Source organism: Typopeltis vanoorti, chromosome 23 (genome assembly GCF_054136105.1).
Source record: "Typopeltis vanoorti isolate ZY-2024b chromosome 23, IOZ_Tvanoo_1.0, whole genome shotgun sequence".
NCBI lineage: Eukaryota > Metazoa > Arthropoda > Arachnida > Uropygi > Thelyphonidae > Typopeltis > Typopeltis vanoorti.
In genome coordinates this window covers 82010519-82035227 of record NC_143571.1, presented here as the reverse complement: position 1 = coordinate 82035227, position 24709 = coordinate 82010519, and the positions used below count along the sequence as shown (strand labels likewise).

The 24709-nt window shown below is 36.0% G+C and overlaps 1 protein-coding gene across 1 annotated transcript in view; it reads left to right on the top strand.

Moving 5' to 3' along the window:
- The window catches only part of LOC150094038 (uncharacterized), a 123646-nt gene that overhangs the window by 59029 nt on the left and 39908 nt on the right, over positions 1-24709 (top strand). The window lies entirely within an intron of this gene.

Here is a 24709-nt window from a genome sequence, read left to right as displayed (position 1 = left end):
TGCAGAACCAGTAGTAGCCCTTCCCTTAATGCATAGCATTATACATGTCCGCAAGGAGATGTGCTTTTGCATTATGGGAGATACCAAGACAAGGAGAGATGAGAGCTTGGTCCACCTTTACCACGAGTTGCCTCAGTCCTGAAGATACTTCAGGCGCAAATTTTGTTTGCTTACACTTGGATCAAGGATTAAACTAAATTTATTATATATCCATCACGTCACACTCATGTTATATGCAGGTAGGGATATTAAACACCAATGCTGTATTCTTATTGTTCACGTGATCTAAGAATAGTAAGAATGGTGTGAGAGGCTTCAAACAACTTGAGTATCGCACAAATAGTCATTTTACATTAAATATAAATTAAATGGCTGTATTTACTGCCATTTAATTTCAATTATATTCGAATAGTTGCCTCTTACATTTTGTATATATACAACAATATTCGATAGTGAGCTGTTTACCAGCTCCATTTTTATACGTTGCATCACAACTCCAAGGTAACATATTCTTCTTGTCATCTTTGCTAAGCGAGCGATTTTATCACTTCTGTGTATTTTTACTGGAAGTTCATTTCTTCTTTCTTTCAATATTCTCATTAAAATTCTCAACGCTTAAAACTATTTTATTTCCTAATATTTTATTATTTGCTACAGTAGATTTTCCTGTTTTTCTACCTAATATGCATATTTTCCATGTAAGGAAAAGAATATAAAGAGAAAAAAAAAGAAAGAAAAGTGCTGTGTATAACATTTTTCCTGTACTACCATTATTTCTTGGAATTGGCAAAGGAGCCAAATTTCTTAATAATATGGAAATAAATCTCTACTGCATTTCAAATTAAACAGGTGAAGTTGAAGAATAGATATTTTCACCTTTTTTTATACATATCGGCACCACCATGCAAGTTCAGAACCAGTGAATACCCATAATTCTTATGACTACTGTTGAAAAGCATAAATTCTTTAAATCTCTGTTTATACAGTATTAATGAATATGTTTATTACCGATAGTGTATATTCTTTAATATATTTTCTGAATTCCACACAAAAGAAGAAGAAAAACGTACAGAACATCAATGCTGTGTGTAGAACGTAACGAGAAAGAAGAAATATTTTTATTAAGATTACATGACACCTCCAGGTGTCATGGCAAAGGAGTCCTTGGACTCCTCGAGGGGGGGGGGCTACTCTACAACCCTCTCTCCACTACCACTCAATCCACCAACTACAACAAACCACACCAACGCCATCTACCACCACTAGTATTTTCAGACAATCACAAACATCCATGCCCACGGCGGGATTCGAACCCACAGCGTTTTGACTGAAGAGCGGATACGCTAACCACTCCTTGAAAAGCTGGAGGTTGTAATTATTAGAAGCGCTTTGTGAGGAATCTGTTCCAGTCAACAAAACTTGATGGAATAAAAGAGGAAGAGAAGAAGAAAGTTTAGTGGGTTTTGCAGTTGAACTGGAAAAGGATGCTGTACAGCTACTGCTGGTGTTTCAACAGAAAACCAACTCGGTGAATGCCCGTTCGATATCCATGGAAGTATCTACAGAAAACATACAGTGCCGAAACAGACCTTCTGTGAAATATTGGTTGAAGTGAACTAGCGAGGAAGGGATCAGCTATCATCAGAATTGCTCCCCTGTGGGCATATTACATCTTATCGATGGATAAGAAATAGTTCTGAGTGGAAAAGAATGCCTAGTGTTTGGATATCGAGGAAGTTATTGATTCGATGCATTTGTACCAGGAAATGTTAGAGATGAATGTCAGTCCAATGCTGATATGTGTATCACGTATTTTATTTATTTATTATTTTTGGAGAGTGAAAAAAAAAACAAGACTGCGTTTTGGAAGCATTGAACACGACTATGAGGTCATCCTTTCTCCGTTGAAGAATGGTATGGAGATTGGAGATTGAAAATATGGAGAATGGTATGAAGTGTTTAAGTAGATCTGAAATCACGAGATATTTAAATATAACAATATTTTTGAATAAACAGGAGGAATGGCGTATACTATCATCAGCAAAACCGTGGATATCATTACTGGTCAATGAGAGAAGGTCATCAATGCATAGGAGAAAGAGCAAACAAGAGTGCTTTAAGCCACTACTGCATCGGAGGGGAAGTTTGAAGAGACAGAGAGAGAGGAAGCCGCAAACCTGAAGACGCGGTGAACGATCACAGAGAGAGTTGGCTATCTAGTTACAGAGGGTGGAAGGTGGATCAGAGAATGGTAATTACTGAGCAGGCAGCAATTTTAGGAATGATTGAATGCTCTAGAAATGTGAAGAGTAAAGCACCTATTTCTCCAAATCTTTCTACAGCAGATTTCCAGCGGTTGGTGATGCATGCTGAGAGATCTACCGTGGATCTACAGTAACAAATTCGTACTGATGATCACTGGTGAGTCTCCATATATAGATTCGAAGCTGGATATTAATGACCTTTACGATTATTTTATAGTGGACTGAAGTGATGGCAATCTCTCAGTAGTTTGACTTTTATCTCCCTTTTTTGAAAATCAGGTTATGCTCGCTTTATGTTTGCTTCCATGTATTGGAATAAGGGCCACCCGAGTATAGAAGATTCTAGATGAGGATATAACAGAGGTATTAGTTCAAGAGCACAACTTTTGAATACTTTTGCCATTGAACCTGAAGACTTTTTGATGTCTTAAGTTATTTAAGATTCTTCTGATTTTTTTTAAAGACAAATAGAAGAATGCGATTTGTCTTGGTCATCTATGTATGAGTTCGAGGAGAAGAATGAAGCCAGGAAATCAGCTTTATATTTAGGTGGTCTGACAATGGTATCATCTAGAAAAGAGAAAGAGATTGAAGCAAGGGCGAGTAGAAGTTGGTCAGATGGTTTTTCAAGAATCAAAATACAGTATGGATTGAAGGCAAGTTTACGGCTGTTAATCCCTTCGAAGTCAGATTTGGATTTTCTAATGGCTGTTTTGCGTTTCTTAGGTGCTTCAGTGTAGGATGAGTATCAAACTGAATTTCTTGTGTCAGGCCACCTGCATTATGTTGATTTTTGTTTTCTTGAATTGCCTCGCTACACAATTATTGTTGAATCATGCCTTGATTTTGGGTGGACTTTTATTCATGCCGGCGAAAATAATTTCTGTACCTCTCTCAGTGCAAGTGTTTGAGTAAGAAGGATAGAAATAGTAGTTTGATTATTGGTAAGAAGGGGTAGAGTACATCGTTCTACCTCGCACCTGTATATTCCCATTGGTTGTAGAGAGGTTGAAAACGTTCTCAAGATGGGTCACCCAAGAGGTGACTTTTAAGGAATACCGGAAAGGAAAACTGGTTATGAAAAAGACCGTGGGGAAGTCGGAAATGATTATCAAGTATTCGAGTTGATAGATGTACGATCTCAATCAGATTATTCCTTACATCAAATACATCCACATCTTTTTTCAGTTTGGTTAATAGAACCAGTTGCAGTTATGGATCTTGAAGTCGCCTAGGAAGATGACTTTGCTCTTTAGGTAGTTAGCAGAAAGCCTAGTTTGAGGGATAAGAAGTTAAAGAGATCAGGATGTTTTCAAAATTTGGAGAGCAGCAAATAACAGCAGGTAAACATAAATTAATGGAGCAAGGATACATTACCTTAAGCTGGAGACGGTCAGTAGCAGAGGATTCAAAATTTAATGTTCTCTGGCAAGTAATGTCATATCTCTCAACTGCATAGATGTCATCCTGGTGATAGAAGGATACATGCAAAGTGTAATTCGGACAGTTAAGGTGGACTGTAGTTGATGTAGGTGCAATTTGGGTTTCCGTCGAAATTAGGAAGTCTGGTTCCCGACATCTATACGTGATGCTGTTGTTTTACCTGTGAAACAGTTTAAGATGTGCACTCTAAATGGAGGAGGTTCTAGTTCTCTGAAGTATGTTTGCAATGTACTTGGAGAGCATTGGTCACTGTGCATGGAGAAGGGGAAACGAAAACCAGAGCAACTTATTTTGGAGGCCAAACATGGCATTCGTTACATCAGGCCTCCAGTAAGTATAATGGTAGATTTATAAATCTGTTCACACTGGGCGATGACCGTCATCTATCCTCAAAATTCAACTGTTTATTGTCAAACACGAAATTGGGTAGTAAATACGGAAGCAAGCCTTGATAAATATTTACTGATAAAAAATAACAAAAACATTAACAGATAAAAAGAAACATGAAATCCAAAAAGAATAAAACTATTCTCATGAAATGCATGAACTAAAATGTATAAAAAAAATATTTTTTTTTACCCCTTTCATTAACCTTTAGATTTGGATAAACCCAAGGACAAACATGAATTATTCATAGAGTATAATTATGCAATATGGCTTATCATGCTGAGTGTATAATGATGGAAATCAAAATTTCTGTGGTGGAAAGTGTTATGCTTGATAACATCGGATTTTCCTGCCATAATAAAGGCTCTAAATTTGAGTTCACGATAGTACCGAGAAAATCTAACTATTTCTATGCGTAGTTTGTACCAAATCATTATCTTCCTGAATGCGTGTTCAGTAGCCAAAAGGATGAATTGTGAACCATTTATATGCTACTCAATCCCTTTATTTGCAGAAAAAGCGTGGGATACCTTGCACTATGAGAAGATATTCGTGAATAATGTAAATTTTTTTTCAAGAAAAACAGGAAGTTCACACACACCATAGAAAACATAAATTGTTTTTATGAGTTAGACAAGATGCCTTCGTTAAAACGGCTTACTCGGATATGCATTTAGATTATATAAAAAGCAATCTACAATTTCTAAATACATACAATGTTACTTGTTAAAATAAATCAGACGTGTGCCTTTTACATTAAGCTAAAACAACGAAAACTTGCTTAATTAGGACAAATTCTAAGTTTCGATATTTGATATTACTTTAGTAGTTTAACGTTTGTCTACCTTTGGTGTAAGTTACTTTGGTTTCTTTTTGCTATAATCAAAAGGAGCGATTGGTTAGAGAAATGTCGAATGAAAAGCAACATCCCCCCCTCCGTCGATTTAGTGATTAAAAGTATTGATTTGTTAATAAAAGTAAATAGTAATAATCATTTGATTAATGAGTTAGGTTCATTTCTTGTTTATATGCGCTCGCGACAAATTACCTGTCAGAAAATCAGCACTCACTCTGCTGTGCCAATTGATTTATTAACCTGCATGCTAATAAAAGAATCCACACAAGTTTCTTGTTTCCTTACTCTACCAATTTTGCGATTGTCATGAACAGAAATTAGAGAATCAAGAATATTAATAAGAATTATTACGAATTTCTTCTGTGTATGTAGAATAAATTTGTCGCATTTCCGTTCAAGATAATCAACAGATAATTTCTAGGGAATTACCCACTCACCAACTGCTGGGACGTAATCAGTACTGATGTAGTTTTTACACAACAAGCACCTTTTGCTAGCATATTAAGATAGACATTGAATGCAAGTCACTCGCAAAGAGCATTTGCTTTGCAAACTGACAAGGAAACGAGTTTGCTTCAACTTAAAAAATAAATAAATAAATCACTGCTAATTAATATAGCTGGCATGGAAGCCGTGCGTGCCATAATACAAAGTAACAGCCAACTGTCTGAGGCATGTTACCGCCTAAGAACAATAAAAACTAATATACATGTTAATTAGTCAATCTGGCAGAAGTGGTGGGTATTCTCTTCGCCCCCATGAGTTATTTTGCATAATAAATTACATTATTGGGTTGTTCTCGAAAATTAGAAATCTGTGTCGTTCCCGCTATGGAAGAACAGATTAATAAGTAAACTGTATACTCTCTCTCTCTCTCTCTCTCGTTGTTTTGTTTTAAAAGCGTCTTCTAGAGTTTGAATCTGACAAAGTATTAAGTTTACTTCATCGCATAAAAGTTCTGATGAATTCTCTTTTATTTCCGTATTACTGCAAAAGCATTAAAAACAGAGACAATGCTGTTTACTGAGAGTTTATATTTCATCAAAAGCAATAAAAATTATGTTACGAAGTTTAATAAAATTTGTGATTTTTAAAGAATGAAACGTATAATATTTCGTAAAAGTTTAAATACAATATAATTTAAAATGATTTTAAATTAGGTTACTATATGTCAGTTTTAAGTTTGGTTTGGATTATTTGGTCTCTCGATGCTGTGGGATCTTCTAGCAGTTACAAAGCCTATGTTCAGTTTCAGATAGGAAAGAGGATTAGTTAGTTAGTTGGTCTCATACGGAAGAGGCTGCAAACTCGCCTTCACTTGAAAAGTCCTTATTAAAAGTACTTTGTACCCTACACAGGAACGGAACCCATCGTCTCCGATCGAGGGCCAAATGTCGCATTGTCTTTGCAATTGCCTGAATAAAGCAAAGAAAATTAAATCCCATGTTTTTCTTTTTTAGGGAAGATATTAGTCCTATCCTACTAGAAATTTCTACTATGCGCCCTCTAGTACAAAATAATTCAATTAAATTGCTGCTAGAACTCTGTTTATCTGGTTTTTCTAATAACAACACTGTTTCCTTGAGAGTATTACTTAATAGCGTAACACGACTGTTTTTCTATTCAGGAAAAAGTCGTCTTTCCTACGGAAATTTTAGATTTTATTACTGGAACCCCCCTTTCCTATAGTCATCAGTAACTACTGCATTTTCTCCTTTGGACCATTAGCTGTTCTCTGATTATAGATTATCCTGCTCTGTTTTTGTTCCTTATTGTTGGGGTTTATGAAGGAAGATTAATTACTTTCTTGGTTAAGTGTTTTTGCGCACTATTGTTTATGTTTGAGACTTGATCATTAACTGTGAAACGATCGCTGGACGACTCAAGAATTACCATGGTCATTATTCAAGCCACTTTTACGAGAATTTTTCTGTCGTAGCAGGAATTATATTATTACCGTACGTCCATCGGTGCACGTATTTTCATCTTGTTGTCTGATCACCTTGACACTTCAGCCACGAAGTACCGTCCTGTTAATTAAACTCTGGGAGTTTTTTTAAAGCGCATGGTCAAACAGCGCATTTGTTTTCATTCCACATCATTAAAGAATAGCCTGCCTTTTGGTTTTCTTTCCTCTCTGTGTAAGACACAACAACAACATTAAGAAAGTAAACTTAAAATTAGGGCATCACATGCAAAATTAGATTTTTTTTTTTTTTTGCAATGTAACGAAAACATTCTAATGGTTTGTCAGAAGTAACTATGCAATACTTTTTTTTTAAATTTCGTAACACAAGAGAAGGTAGGGGGAAAGAGCAAAATGAGCACTTAATAGTCCACTTTATAAGAACATTGGCTGATTATTCTGTAATGTCTCTTAAACATTCAAATCATTTCGGTTAGCCTTGCCATTGATTCCATAAAATGGCGGAATCATCCTGCAGAAAGACCAGTCCACAGAAATAAACAGAATGTTGCTGAATAATTGGATTGATCACCAGGATTTGGGTCAGAACAATGACCAGCATAATAAAGAGGGAGCCTCCATAGAAGACGAACAAAACAACATGACGTTTATCCTTTATTTGGAAAAGACTAAACAAATTATTTTATTCAAGTGAAGACATTTATTTGAAATAAAAGATATTTTTTTCAATTGACGGTGATTTAGCTGATCGCCTTATGGAGATGGCAGCAGGATTTACTAACGTTGCCTCTCTGGACAACTGTTAATCTTCCTCAGAACATTCAGTGAAAGGACAGCCTACGAACATCCAAGAGTATGATGCACCTTTCTGAAAAGGCTTGGATGTAGGTACCCAGCTGTAGGTTTTTACCGCCCCAAATAAAAATTTCTTTAGATCTTCACTGTTTATTTATTTTTGCATTGTTTACTTCGAAATTTAAATAATTAAAATAGAAAAATTTGTATTTCGGGAAATAAAAACTTTTCTCGGTAAAGTAGTCCATTTAATTTTAATATAATCACAGTTACAAAATTAAGATACTGAATATTTCAAAAAAAAAAACGTTTTTTGAGTAATTATGGCACTTCCCCCTTATAAATGTACCGCCCCAACCATGCTCGGTACTTGGAGGTCGCCCTGGAAAGTAAATAACCGTGTGCAAATTCTGACGTATCAACCTGGATTTAGGAATGATCAAAACTATTGAAGTTGAAACCTACCTTAAAGGTGGTTGATCGACTAAATAAGGATTTTGTGTGGGCCCGTGAACTATATATAAGAACTGAATATACCGTAATCAAATATCAAGACTAAATTCTCCAGACGTTACATTTCATTTCCTCTGCCGGTAAGGAGTTCTTCCACTGCTCAGGATTAAGTCAAATCTTTCCGTGTCCTGTCTTCACATTTGGTCTTTTTATTAGCCTTGTAAGTTACAGAAAAAGCCGAAGAAAAGAGAGACCATCCAATCTCTTTTCCTAATGTTTTTCGTGTTATACCAAGACGTTATTTGAACTACCGTATTTACTCGAATATAACTCGCACTTTTTTCACCAAAAGTAAAGTTAAAAAATCGATATATGCGGGGATTTTCGGGAACTCACGTTTTTCAGGAAAAAACTAGATTGAAGTTTATAATTAAATTATCAGTATTCATTATAATTTATAACTGCTCACATTATTTACAAAATGAGTACATTTAAAGTTTAATTATCAACGTTATTAATGTTATTTATGCGATCGGCCGCCCACCTTCATCACGCAATATATTTGAATCTTTTAGCGACAATGCTTCTGTTATTAATTAATTCTTTCTTGCAAAAGCATGCCCCAAGCTCTCAAAACCCAGTTGCACAGCAGTTTTAATGATGGTCTCTTAACTCACCCTCGCTCAATCCAAGATCGAGTAAAAGTTAATGCTCTCACTCCCACATTTCCTCTATTGGTTGCTTCCATCACTAAGCATATGATTGGTGCGGTATTAACAAAAGATCGCGTGACTCAACGACAAAGGCAAGCCGACGATTGTTGAGTTGAAATGCTGATTCTCTTAAACCGAATTCCAAAATATCTGAAACTGCCATAACAACATTCACAATCTATTTCTCAAAGTTTTAAACTTTTTTTTGATGTGCGAACTATATGCGATACTTTTTAATTTCTTTTTTCATAAAGTAAAATCAGGGGTGCGAGATATACGCGAGGGCAAGTTATATTCGAGTAAATACGGTACTATAGTTCGTCTTTTTTATTATATAATTCTTCCTACCCCTCCTTTGGAATCGCATATCAACTAATATTTCCAAACTACGTAACAATTGTTGATAGTTGGTTCCTTGTTTATTACCTTGACATGAGTGTTCGTGCACATACAACTAGAATTGTCTTTTGTGCCCGCCCGCTCTTCTGTACCCACAATCATGCCATAATTAAAATCTGTTAGATCATATTTCCCCATTTTCATTCCAAATATCATAAATTATTGAGCCATGATTGTCATAGTCTGTATTATGATGATAATCTCAATAATGATAACAAAGCATACTTTGTTATTTCACTACAAAACTAAGCAATTCACGGCGCGAAGCATTTATTTTTATTTATATTTCGTTTCCTAAATCCCTTCCTTCAGATGTTAGTTAATAGGTTGAGTAATCAATGAAATTAACTATTTCTAAACTGACTAATTTTTAAAAGTCCTTATTATTGTAAGTAAATAATAATATTGATCAAAGAAAAGTATCTGATGCACTAGAACAGTGATTCCCAACCTTTTACCACTTGTGTACCTCTTTTTAAACCCATTTATATAAATTGGACCCCTTGTTTTTAAAATAGCTGTTTTTAAATACTGACATTTGTTGTTCCATAACTGACGTTTCGTTTTGTTTACTTTACTTGTTTTTCCGCCATTACTGATTATTTTCCGTGTACCCCTGAACGGCTCAGCACGTATCCCCAGGGGTACGCGTACCACCGGTTGGGAACCGATGCACTAGAACAATGTTTCTCAAAGTGTGGTACGCGTACCCCCGGGGGTACGCGGAAATTTTCGGCTATGCATAATTAAAGGAGTCATTATATTTTTCAACAAACAGTGTAATTAGAGACAACCGGGATAAAACAGCACTAACTAATGAATCACATCCCCCCCCTCCAACAGAAACTGCTCAAACAAAATCATATTTTGCCGGTGGAACATATGGTTTTGCTTGATACCACCCCCCGTCGTTAACGTGTTAAAACTAAGAAATATGTAGTGAATGTGTTTCAGATATTATGGAATTCGGTTGAAGGGAATTAGCATTTCAACTCAACTGTTGAAATGCTAATTTGTCTTTGGTTCGCGCGATCTTTTGTTAATACCGCACCAATCATATGCAGTTCTTCGCTGCTCTACGTATCTCAAGTCTTGTAAATTACTGGTAATTTTTGCTTGAAATAATGGGAAAGAAGATGACGCTATTTGGGTAGATGACTTTGACGACGCACACAAAGAAACTGTTCTTGATGCCAAAAGTAGTGATTGCGAGTAGCAGCTTCTTGGTAAGTCGCACCATTTTCAGCTTTTTTCTGAAAACTTTAGTTTCCGAAAATTCCCGGACGTATCTCGCAACACCATTTTTTAGCTTTAATTTTGGAAAAAAAGTTAGAGCTATATTCTAGTAAATACAGTATTTTTTTTAGCTTTCAAATTCTTATGTACGGATCATTGGTTAAAGATTGGATTCATGAAACCCCCCAAAAGAGAGCAATATAGCAAATACAAGTAGTTGTAAGCAACAAAAAAACGTTGATATTGCATCTGGATCAAATGAAATTGATGAGTGTGTCGTCTGACATCTCTAGAGAACCAAAATTTAAAAATAAATTATATTTTTTGTTTACATGAACATATAAATTCAAATAAAATAGATATTTAATTTTAATTAATATTTTAAATAAATTTATTAATTTTAATTAATTAATTTAATTTTTAATTAATTAATTTAATTTTTAATAAATTAATTAGGGCTACTTGGTAATAATGAAAATTTAAGAAGGGGTACGCGGATATTTGAAGTTTGAGAAACACTGCACTAGAATATACCGTTTCAGATGTTTAATGCCAACTGATATTCACAATTATCCACTAGAGATATCCCCTCAGAAAACAGTTTCATGCTCTGAAATTTGCATGTTATTAGTAAATCTGCATTCGCGATTTACTAATAGAGATCGATAAAGTTGGCAACAATCACCACACAAAACAAGACTGATTTCACATTAAGTAGCTTTAACACATTAAAGCACGAAGCCTCAAAACCTGTGCGAACGTAATTTATCACTTATAAATCAACAGATTGTCTTGGATGATAAGCTACAACAGTGCGCCCAAAACTTGACTTGAGTAATAAACTAGAAACATTTTGTTGTTGTTGATTCAAAGGTTGTGTATATGCTAATAACTTTCAAGTACATCAATAAAGAGAGCAAGTGACAGTATAAAATGCGAGTTTATAATTTTTTTATTTGTTTCATTTATTTGTGTTTGTTGCCTTACAATCATTTGTGAGTAGGATAAGTCATTCGTGCACATACCGGTAAAGGTCAGCGATCTATGCCACATATTGGCCTTTCTTGTTCTTGAAGTTCCGGTAGAGTCATGCTGACAGGGTACACACCAGGCCCATTTTCCCTTCGATATATGACCCGGAGCGTTACTGTTTATTGTCATTCGAACCTCCAAGACTAACGCGTGCAGGCACACGACACTTCCAAATTAATGATCTTCTAATTATTCTTTGTGTGCTACTTGACCGGTCATACTTAAATGACAGGTGGCACCACAGTCGATATCCTTTGGCGTTGTACTAAGATTGATCTGTTCTCGAAAAACGACACACGCAAACGAACACACAGAGGGGAAAAAAAAAATCATAATAAACTGATCAGCTATTTTCATTAAGGTGTCATAAACGTACCCATAAAGCTAACACAATAGAGAGGTAAATAGCCGTTGGTTAGGCCACGAGATGTACATAGTAACCCTTTCCGAAAGGTCATCAGCAAGCCTCGAAGCAAGCAGGTGCTGATCACTTAGTCTAATCTACGCACAAGGGAAGTGATTTTTCTCCGAGGGAATTTTACTTCCTATCTTTTTCTGCTTCGTTACCTAGAGATACAAAAATATCGCTTTGTTCTGTCTTACGGCTGAAAGTCGCGTGTATTTTGACATTCCGATTTTAATGACTCATAACTTTTCTTTAGACTTTTTTTTTAAGCATTTCTCTGGTGTCAATGGACACGAAGAGTTCTCTGATAGAATATTCATCAGAGTATCGAATCTGCTAACTATAGCCACTTAATGTCTTTTAGAGAGAGTAAATGCCTACCAGATGGCGCTGCTTTGATAGCATGACTTTCTTTTTACTCAAAAAAAAAAAAAGCGAATTCAAATATATAAACATTTCGTCAAATACAGTTTTAAAAGACTTCAATTAACAGAAAAATGTAGAAAAAAGAAGAAAAGAAAAAAACAGGATAAATTATGCGTCTATTGACTGTGCCAATAGTGCAAGCTAAGTTTGTTCATGAGACAAATGAGTTTCAAATCCATCAATGTGTAGGAAAACATAACCAACAGCAACAGCTTTATTTGGGCGTCGTGCTGTAGAATTCGTACAGAAACTCATGACAGTTGTTTTCGACTCCATATTACTTATATATATTAGCTACCGATTGGTGGAAAAATCTACGAATAAAAACAACTGCGCCATATGGCTTAATTTCAAGGCAGTCTAAGATGAGCTCAATATATGGACACTTAAGAAACCAATGCGGTTTCTGCCGAAGATTATGTTTTCCAATACACTGATGATATTTGTACAACTCTTCGCATATATAATAATAATTATTATTATTATTATTTGACACCTCGAGGGAGTCTAAAGACTCATCGAGAAGGGTACCTTCTCTACAACTCTGTCTCCACCACTCAATCCACCAACTGACCACAAATGCACCAACGCCATCTACCGCTGACCGCCACCACTAGTGTTTTCACTGACAAACATCCATGCCCACGGCAGGATTCGAACCCGCAACCTTTTGGCTGGAGAGTGGATACGCTAACCACTCGGCCAACCAGGTTGGCAATGATGAATAATTTAACTGTTTTTAGTAAGAAAAAAAAAAATCGAAATATCAGATTTTATTAAATATCCATATAGAATATCCTATTGTTCCTATTCCTTTATGACTAAAATCTGAAATTTACTCAAAGACATATCTTAGTCTTAATTCCTTCATCTAAGTATATTCTCAGGCAAAAATCAAACTGAAGTTATTTAAAACAAAGAGCCAATAGGCTTCATTTCGGCGATGTAAACATTATTTAAATTAAGGGGATATTAAATCCCACATTGTTTCAAAACCGAATAAGAAACTCAAAGAACGGAATCAAAGAGTTTCATGCCGAATATAGTAAACTATAAAAGTATCGGCGACTACTAGCGTAAGCTAAAGCACGTAGTCCAAGTACGTAGTACAAACTAGGGCAACTCGTAGCAAAGGTGGAGAAAGTTCTGATCGCTATTCTTAGTATTTCCCATAATGTAAAACCCATCTCCTAGGTCCTAGGAGATGTATCATGTTATACATTATGGTGGTAGGTCACTGCCCAGACCGGTTTCGATCTTTGTAAAAGTGAAACGGGCTCTAAAAATGAGACGATCCCGTAAGATCGCCCAACCCCGCGTTGTTCCGCTCAATGACAGGCTCACCCCGCCACTGAGAAGAACTTCTCAGCATTGGCTCTATCCAGTGGCAGGCTCACCCCACCACCAAGCAGAGCCATAATCTCAGTAGTGGCCCCACTCAGAGACAGGAAAAAACCTATCCCCAAACAGAGCTTCTCAGAGCCATCCCCCCACCGGTTTCGATCTTTATTAAGATCTCATCAGTGAGTAGCTAGCCCAAAATAATACTAAGGGTATAGCGAAAAGAACTTATATACTCTGCTATACGAGTTGTCAAAAAGATGCGCCCGTAAATTATTTAAAATAAAGAGCCAATAGGCTTCATTTCGGCGATGTAAGCATTATTTAAATTAATGTATAACATCATGCATCTCCTAGGAGATGGGTTTTAGATTATGGGAAATACTAAGAATAGCGATCAGAACTTTCTCCACCTTTGCTATGAGTTGCCCTAGTTTGTACTACGTACTTGGACTACGTGCTTTAGCTTACGCTAGTAGTCGCCGATACTTTTATAGTTACTATATTCGGCATGAAATTCTTTGATTCCGATCTTTGAGTTTCTTATTCGGTTTTGAAACAATGTGGGATTTAATATCCCCTTAATTTAAATAAAATCAAACTGAATTGCTTCCTCTTTCTTCTTCAATCTCTGACACAAACTGCATTCAACTTCCTACAGAGAGAGACAAACGGCCGGTTACATCGAATCTAACAGAGATGCTTATTTATTTATGCAACTCAACTTTTTTTTTTAGTTGCGTGTCCTAAAAATAAGGCCTCTAGTTCAATCGGCGAAGCCCTTTGGTTACAAAAACCTGGGTTTGATTCCCGTCTAGGAAACGAAGAATCTTTCAACTGAAAGTCGTGTATTTTGATATTCCGATTTTAATGACTCATAACTTTTCTTAAGACTTTTTAAAGCTCTTTCTTTATATCTTTATAAGAATAATATTTATAAGGAATTTTCAACTGAAGGTGAGTTAGTTGGTTTCCTCCACAATAAGGTTTTCCCTACGATACCGTACCAGTCCTCTAAGAAGCAGACAAATGCTGAGGTAGTGAATGACATCACTGTTTAAGAATAACTTCGGTCATTTTACACTTGTTCTAAGGCTATGAGTATACTCCACTTTTTTTGGAAATGGATCCATAGTATTCAATCTTCAAACTGAATCAAAATCATCCATTCTTGATCACAGAAAAAATGGTAACGAGCTAATATCGTCTTGTATCATTTTGAACGATTGTTTAATGAGTTTTGGCTCGTGGCAGCAGACGTCTGTACAACGCCCTTAAAGAATTTGTTGTTGATATTGGCAGACCTCCAATATGTCATCGAGTAATAAATGATGGTGTACATACGGATCCAAGTGGACCGCTCATTTCTTGAAGTTTAATGCAAAAAAAATATATAAATATACTAGGAAAACTAGAAAAAGGAATCACTGGTCTACCCTTTCATGTCGAGTACTTTTTTTTCATTTTTATAATTTCATTTTCACAATACATATAACAATAAAAAATTACGATATTCTAATATGACTTTACATAATAAATCATTGTTAAGTCAAAGATCCAAGTGCTGTTGACAATCAGATTCAACAGATCAAATCTCAAATGCTGCTCCGTTTCAGGAAGCGCTAAAATTTAAACATTCATTAAAACGATAAAGCAGTGCAAACAGTTTCCCATTGGATAATACATCCCTTAGATTTGGTATCTGATTCTAAAGAAAAACATTAGTTGACATATATGAATATATTTCCGGATGGAGTAACAGATGTTAAATTTTTTTAACCCTCCCAGTGCATCCTTTATCCTCTTGCCCATAATGTCAAGTCCATAATGTTACCTACCTTGCCTTGCAGTCCATCTGGGGTCAATGACATTCAAAGCCCTGCACCTATAATACGTTATATTGTACCCACTCCTTACAATCCAAGTACCGGCAACCGGTCACGTGTTTCGACTCACTGGTTTACACAAAAAGCGGATCAATTAGAACCTGGAGCCTTGATGTAGCATGTCATTAACATGGCTCAACTCTGTAGCTGAGCAACCTTGCTTTTTTTTTTATTTGTTTTTATTTCACAGGGCACCATCTTGACGCTAGCGGTTGTCAAACGAGCAACAGCTACAGATTTGCGCTCAGTAATTTCGGGGTAAATACTACCTTGTTACAATTTATTGACAGCCGGGAGGTCCGCCCGCGCGTGCAGTTATTGTACGATGTGTAGAAAGAGAGGGAGAGAGACGAGTTGAACCTGTCTGGAAAATACCGCGTGGATAATCGTTCTGGGCCCGTCAAAAAGTCAAGGAAGACGATGCGCGGGAGGAAGGTTCCCAAGGGGTCGACAAGGGGGACGAAAACTCTTAAACAAACTGTTATTTAGTTGAGAAGTAATGGTCTCTCTCTGAGGCGTTAAACTAACCATTTCTTCTCTACTTTCACTGGAATGACTGTGATAAGTCTTGGACGTGTACAATGGCAGGGAATTAGGGCCATTCAAAATATTACGACACTTGAACGGGGGGGCCCCGTATGTGGTGAGTGAGAGGAAGGGGTGTCGTTAGATGTTATCGTGATAAAATGGCCATAATAAGTGCTTCCTCAAACGATTTCTCTCCTTAAATATATAAGCGATTCTTCCGATGTGTTGCACGGTGTTAATTTAAAAGAGACGCCTTAAAAAAAGTTCAACTTTGCGCACCTTAATGTTAGCTGTTATGTAAATTGGTTCTTCCAGTAGCTACTGATCGTCTAAAAACAAAGTTTGCACACACACGCAGCACGCGAATTTCATGGTTAAATGAACAGATCATGAGATAAACCATCATCAATCACACTATAATTCAAAAAATTATAGTGTGATTTTTCTTAAATCTTTTGGAGGTCAAAATACTGAAAATCAGATAAAAAGTTTATGAATGTATCGGAGTGATACTGATTAAGCGTTATATTAATGTGGCATTAATTAATTAGCTGTCTTCGGGTCTTCAACTAGAGGGGCGCTTACCGTTTTCACGGAGTTTACATTTACCATTCATAGCTAGCTGTTGAGAACAGATACTACATTCGATAATTTGAAAAAAAACAATATAGTCAACGTAGAAGGAATTCGATTGCATGGCTTTACTGTTTATTATTTTAGTTAGTTTAAGCCTCCATGGAGAAATCATGAAGTAACAAAAGACTCACCACGGGAGGTCCTTTCTGATCATCACAATTCCTGTCATGCTCACTTTAAACCCACCGAACGTCGAAGTATTCACTATCCCTCCTGGCAACTCATTCTTCCACTCTCCCATTACCACTCCCCCATGAAAAAAAATCTACTTCTTACTTCGTTTTTTCACATTATCCTTTTAAAACGTCTCTGGGATGATCCTTGTTCTTCCAGTGCCTGTTATTCTGTGAAATATCTCTTCTATCTGTTTTTCCCCTCCATGAAATATGTTAATAAGCATAACCTTCTGGCCATATAGGAATAGTGGTTTAGGCCGTAATTTCAACCAACAGAACTTCTCCTGTCCTGTAATTGTCTCGTACCAATCATGTCGACTAAATTATGTCTTGCTTTTCCTCCTGTTTGTTATTCATGTTCCTCAATCTACCTTCGGTACCACATTGAATAGTTCTAAAACTACTGTATCATGGTATTCGCCACAGTACCTATGTTTCTTCATCTCCTCAAATTCCAAGCGACCCACTCTCTGCACGATGCCCCAAAAATGGTATCAGTGAGCCGTCCTTATACAACAGCACAATTCAGTTCAACATATTTATTGTTTGACCTCTCTAAATTTTTTACTTCTTCCGTTTCTTGCAGTGCAATCCAAAAAGTACAGTACAGTGTGTTCAGTTTTCACAGTTTAACGTAAATCTTGCATTATACATACGTTCTACTATCATCTTTCGATTACACTGTACATGGCCATTATATTTACATATTCTTCAAGAGATATCACATCAGAATTGGTCTTTTAGGCCTTTATCCAACTGTTTGCCATCAACAAACGATTGTATATTTTCCTTTAAACCGTGGACTACATCAAATATAAATAAGCTAAACAGCACTGATTACGTACAGAATGTTGTGACACCTGACTACGTGTCATTCTACTTTTCAGCGACAAAAAAAAATCATCGTTTACGTTTGTCACTTGATTAATCTCCTAATCATGCCACCAATCTGTTTTTCCATTCCCTCCTCGTGAATTTAAATTAAGTATAATTAAAACTATCAACTTATCATGCAGTACTCTGTCAGACCATTTGCCAAAATCCAAAATTAGCACATATAAGTTATCCAGTGCGTCCAATATTGTTATCACTCGTTGTAAAATTCCACTAAGTTGGTAAATGAAAGTAGATGATGTTCATCGCCCGATGCGAAATTATACATTGTTTATGGAATACCCGAAAAAAATTTTGAAAAAGACTATATTTGTTCTCAGGAGCATACGTAGCTCAATCGGTTTCGACAAACCCTTTGGTTGGAAAAATCTGGGTTCAAATCTGGACGAATGACGCCACAAACCTGAATCAGAGATTTTCAATTAAAGCTGAGTTAACCGATTTCATAAATGAGGAGATTTTTTTCTTCCGAAAACTCGGGTTTGTCATCCTTCAAAGCAGGCAAACCGGCCGCTGAACACACATATCTACAGACATAAAAATAATTACCAGTAGAGGGATGCAGCAGAGGAATGGCAGGTCGACTGCATTAAATTGCCTGAAACATTTAATTAGCAGATTCAACATGTCTAAAGACGGATGAAAATTGGATGAATGGAGATTTGGTTTCAAAAGAGAGATTCCGGAATTATCTTTCCCAGATCCACCCACTTTACAAAAATGCTATTGACTATTAATCTTTCGTGGGTGGTATTATCATTAAAAAAAGCTACTGAAAGAAAACAAAATCCTCCCCTTAACAGATTTACTGTCTTTCAGAGAGATTTCTTTTCTCATCAATCCCATCTTGTATTCTAGTCTCAGCCAACTTTCTCCAAGTATTCATGGCAACTCCAAAAACACGAACTGGTCGTTAATTCACCTTAATTATTCCCATCACGGTTCTTTAAACTTAATACTTACTCCAAAAAGGGTAGAAAAAAGCACCCCTTCCTCAACTACTAATTTCTCATTTACACAATAATTCATTTCCGTTGTAGTTGAAACAAACTTATGCGTAATTCCAACAATTAATACACGAATATCTCGTGACTCAATGACGTGAAGAGGCGCGTCAGATTCCCCAGTCGCTTCTTGTAGCGCTCTGTTTGGATGCTAAGAAGTAACGTGTTTGGAATTGTTTCGTGATGAGAATATCAAGTTGTTTTCGTGTAATGGCAAACCCCAAGGAAAACTTACTGTAAGGAGTTTAGAAAGGATATGGGAGTGTCAAGATTTATGACCATAAGCGAGAATGGAGTTTTTACACAGTACATCTGCTAGTAGGGCTGACTGCATCAAGCGATATTAGGCGTATCCCCCTCTTCTTTCGAACTACAAATACGGCACATTTCAGCAGCATGGCCTTTAGATGTCTATGGGTGTTTTCTTTAGTGATATATGCACGTGTATTAAGATTAGGTTGTTCGTTTGTTGTTCCGACTCGATACTTTTATTTTAAATTCTTGCCGCATATCAAACTCGATGCAAATTTTTCCATTGATTGTTGTTGTTTGACTGAGCAAATAAACCCAAGGCTGATTTGATTATGTTGTACACAAACTGGTCATGTTATAGTTAGCGTGAGGTTTTCTTTTCTGTTCGCTGTTCTACGCCATTGTTTATTTTCACAATATTTCATGGCAATTTTCTATAACAGAAAGATGGATTAAGAGCAAACAAGGTAACTATGGCAACTGTCCTTGTTACAGTATCAGATGCTAAATATAGGAATTCATAAACCATATCGCGATGAACCATGAATGATTTGCATTTATCAAAAGAAATAAATCAGTTTACAACTTTTGATCTATAAGTTTTTATATGGTAGGACTATTTTAAATTTCAAACACTTTCTCTCTGTACGATGCAAGAAGTGTTCTTAATGGAACAATAGAACTTCCAAAAATTTTTTCTACAGAATTTTGAGAACTTTTTGAGAATTTTTAAGAGCTTTTAAATGTCTTGAGAAGAAAACTTAAAGCAGTTTTCTTCTCAACACATTTAAAAAACTCTAACAGATTGTTTTTTCACTTCTCTCACAGAGAAGTTCATTTCCTGGACGCCTCAAATAATAATAATAATAATAATAATAATAATAATAATAATAATAATAAAATTCTTGACATGTACCCTCAATGGGTGTACAGGATTGACAATACTACATGAAAAATTCACATCATCACTAACTTCCTATTTACAATTATCCTCCAAATCAATGTGTTACCTCAAGACTCCAACAATATCAGGTCTTATATTTCAGTCTTCTACGGCACTTTTTACTGTATCAATCCACCTATATCTTGGTCTTCCTCTGGGTCGTTTTCCTGCCAACCTGGCAGAGAACACTTGTTTTGCTAATCTTTCCTCGCCCATTCTGTTTAAGTGACCATACCACCTGAGATTAGCTCTGCTAATGCATTCCTGGATGCTGACAATGTCAAGTTCTTTCCTAATATCCTCGTTTTTAATATGATATTGCCATTGATGCCATCTGTTCACGCCCCTAATCTTTCTCATGACTCTCATATCTGCAGTCTCTAGTCTTTGGTCAAGTGTTTTATTTCTAATCCAGCTCTCAGATCCGTAAGTTAAAATTGGTTTGAACACTGACTTGTATACAGCTAATTTAGTGTTCTGACTAATTTCTTTCTTATTCCATATGAATTTATTCAGTTGACTTTCTACCATAGAAAATAGAATCAACTTTGTTGAATATTTTTTTCTATATTTAATTTAATTTATAATAATGATAATAATAATAATAATTTTTCATTTAAAAGGAGTAGGCAGAACCATTTTAGCCCTAACTTTTGATTCCCTGTCCGTTAGTTGAATTCATTTCTACCAACTACCGTGTTACAGACTTAGAGTTATGAGATAACTGCAGACAACCATTACCATCTCAAGTTTCTACTCCTTCTCCTGCGCCTCTGTAGCTCGGTGGATATAGACGAAGCCTTTTGGTCGGAAAGACCTGGGTTCGATTCCCGTCCCTGACGTGAGGAACTTTCATCGTTTCTTTCGATGAAAAGTGAGTTAGCCGGTCTCATACGGAGGTAGAGGGGGTTTTCACCGGGTTTTTCGTTCCCCACAACGGGTAACACGTACGGATCTACAGTCATAAATACTTATCCCCCCCATGAGGGGGCTCAACTCGCCCCAATAGGGACGGGATAGAAAAGGAAGGAAATTCCATACGAATAAATAAATAAACTCCTGTCTTCTTAATTTGACGCCCGTCTAGCACGCTAAGAACATTTGTAAAGCCGTTTAAACCAAACACATGCAATTTACAGATATAATACACTGGCTTCGCAGCTTTAACAGCTTCACTCATAAATTTCCAAACTAATGATGCAATACTAACCCTATCTAGTGTTAGTGTGTTAATAGTGCGAGGTCTACGGTAGATTTTTCTCTGTTTCGAAAATATTTTAAAAAAATATCCGAGTTTCCAGGACCGGTAAAAAAAAAAAAAAGTTTCTCTTATGGACAAACAGAATCGATACCAAGGGGCTAAACGGGCAAACCCCCCCCCTCCCAGAAATGAAAACACGGGTTTCGAGTAATGATTCTTGTTAAGTCTCATGCCATTCATCTGCTAATATATTGTATAACACACATACACGCTGAAACTATTTCTCATTGGACCATCTGAACATTTCGTATTTTATTGAATCTGGTTTGTATGCTCATTTCTTAATAATCTGCAGCTTTTCGGTATTTTTGTCACAATCCCTCCTCACACACATAAATAGAAAAGCAGCAAAATATAATATAATAGTTTTTGTGCTACATTCTTTGATATGCAAATCAGCAGTACCAAACTATAGTAGAATGACAGCGTCAATGTGAAGCAGTTTATCAATTGCGTACGTGATATTTACCTTTATTTCTTTTTCTTTTCCCCCTCCCCCCCTCGGTTTAGGACAGAAAACTTTTAACTGAGTTAATTTTAGAAATTTCTAAAGTTCGCGTGCAACTTAAGTATCCAGTCCCTCCCTCCGCTACAGAAAGATGCAGTATTGTCTGATAACCTCTCGTCTGTAGACAAAATAGTAATTAAGATGGATGGAGAGCAGAATAAAGTGACCAATAATTGTAGTTATTGAAATAAAAATAGGCTTAAGAGATGGTCCGCTTTTAGGATTATGATTATCGGGCGCTTTATGGATCACTCTACCCACCATTTTGACACTCTTCATGCGTTAGCTATGCGGAAAGTGGAGCAGTTGAAACAAAGCGATAGTTGTCAAAGAGAAATGCATGCTTTCCTCATATGTTCCTATCTCAGTAGTTGACTTATATATTACCTCTGCTTTTATCTCTTTCGAAGTAGCCTACATATCGATGTGTTAAATGCCATTACTAGTTCATGTTCTGCACAAATAAATCCTTTTATCTTTCAAAGCTATCGAAGGTGAACAAAAAAATATACATCATAACGAAATGAGTACGTGTTTTCTTTCTATTCCAGATACTCTAATATTTTTGTTTTATTTCATTCAATAATAAGTTATCAATTCGTTTACAGTTGACCGTGTAAAATTAGGACATCTACCTTTTATTTTAAATTATGTATGTGCGTGTGTAGGTATATAACTGATTCCTCTTAGAGAAAAATGACGTTTTTGATGTCGTGTCTCAGTTTATTATTTTACAAACAAAATAAACGTTTCGAAAAGAACAATAAAAATGAAGAAAATCGATCACATTAGGATTAATTATGTGCAAGGAAAACATGAGGGTTATTCACTGTGTTTGGGATAAGAACAACTATTCTTGTGCGGGAAGGGGGGGGGGGGCTCAAGTTGATATATTTAATACAAATGAAATGAGCTTATTGACAGCCAATATTCAAAAAATAAATCTTTCTCGAGTTTAAGCATTACTGCTAAGTTATCAAAAATCCATGTGACAAACACAAATCAAATCCACGAAGGTAGTGTGATTTTTTAATCAATAGGTCAAGTGACGTCAAAGTTAATGACGTTAGTTCGAACATCGCCTTGGTAATTATTGTAATTAGCGAAGTGAAACGTATCGAAAATAATTAGCGCGTGAAGAGCAGGATTGATCGTGGCGAATATTTATGACCACAAGAGTAAGCAGCAGATATCGCTTTGCCCCTATCACGTGATCACCCCAGACCGTCTGGACTTCCTAAGATCGAGTAGACGTGGTTGTAGCATCCATTTAATGAAATCCAATGGAACTGTACAAGTGCTTTGTTGTCAGCTGCTGCTCGAGTCAATTGAAAGCATTCTTCGCCATGATCTAAAACGAAGTGTTAGAAAATTTATCATCGCTTCGAATTTGAAAACGATGAGTAGTTGGGTGAACGATCCGATCACAACAGCATAGAATGCATAAAAGAAGTGCTTAACCCTCCGTGGCCATGAGAATGACCTCTAAACTCCTTTTGGGTTATTGCAAATAGCTTACTTCATCTCTAACAACTACATGCGAGAGTCTTTTAAACGGATTAAGGCCAAGATGAGGCGATGGTTGAGTAAGTGGGGTTTGGTGGTTGAATATGCGCTTGTATCACGACTTTTCTAAAGTTGAGGTGAAGGCATGAAATTTCATTTCTCGTTAGTTGAAATTCATAAAAAAAAAAAAAAAAAAAAAAAAACTAAAGCGTAATTGTTTTGCTTCCAGTACAACGCTGGAAAAATTTTCTTAAAAATTTAAAATCCACTGCGCACATCTTGAGTTACGCGTATAAAAGACGTCTGCACTTAAATTTTTAAAAATTCCACTTTTTCAAATGAAATGGGGATGAAAAGGCCTAAAAAGCATGGATCCGCCTAAAATATAGCGTGGGACCACCCTGTCCTCTAAACCACCTACGTGACATACCTTTGTAGCATATTTTTTGTACAAATATTTCGTGACTCACGCAGGATATATTTTAAAGTCAGTAGACATGGACTCCAAGTACGGTTTCTCACACGCCTCTCCAATTCATCCAAAAATCTTTAGTTATGTTAGAATCAGAACTCGAAGTCCGGTCTGTCTCTCAGTAATATGAGGTCTTTACAATAATCTTCACAACGTGTGATATGGCAATCACAGTATTAAAACTTGTAAGATCAATGAACATCCCTGTATCGTCGACTATTTGGCGAAAATATTTTGAGAACAAAAAGTCTTTCTCTCTCTCTCTCTCGCTCGCTCGCTCGCTCTTTGTCTATTTATCTCTCGATTCTTTGCTCCAGAATTCGCCTTTTTTCTTCTTCTTCTTCTGTCTCTAACTTTTGTTTAATTTGAACACATAATAATTGTCATTTAGAGGTAGAAACCGCACTCACAGTGTATTGTAACATTATCCCTATTCAATGGTATCATTAATTTATTAACTAAACCCCAAGATGGTTTCGGTAAGCATACCTGAACTCTTTAATCTCTTTGAAGTTATATGATGTTCAAACTTTTGGTTTCTTAGAAGCAAATTTATTATTGAAATTTACTCTGGATGAAAAGCAACGTTTTTATGCTGATGAAATATAGAAATCGACTTTTCTAGACCATTTTTTAAAGATAAGCCGTGTCCACTCCAGGAATTATAGATGTTCGTTCAAAGTGAAACATCCATGTATCTATTAATCCATAACATCCATGTTATCTATAAATTAGCAAACATCATTTGGTAGCTCATTTATAGATAACAATGGCATGTTTCCAAAAACTTTCAGAAAGCCGTTACCTATTTGGTTGCTTAATTAAATCAAAGAATATGATAAACAGAAGCTAATAATTGTTCATTAATTTTATTAACAAGATTTATTAAAATTCATTACATATGAAACAGCCTCTAGTTAATATATGCAATGACCTCAATGCAGTTTGTCTGTGAAATGACAAAG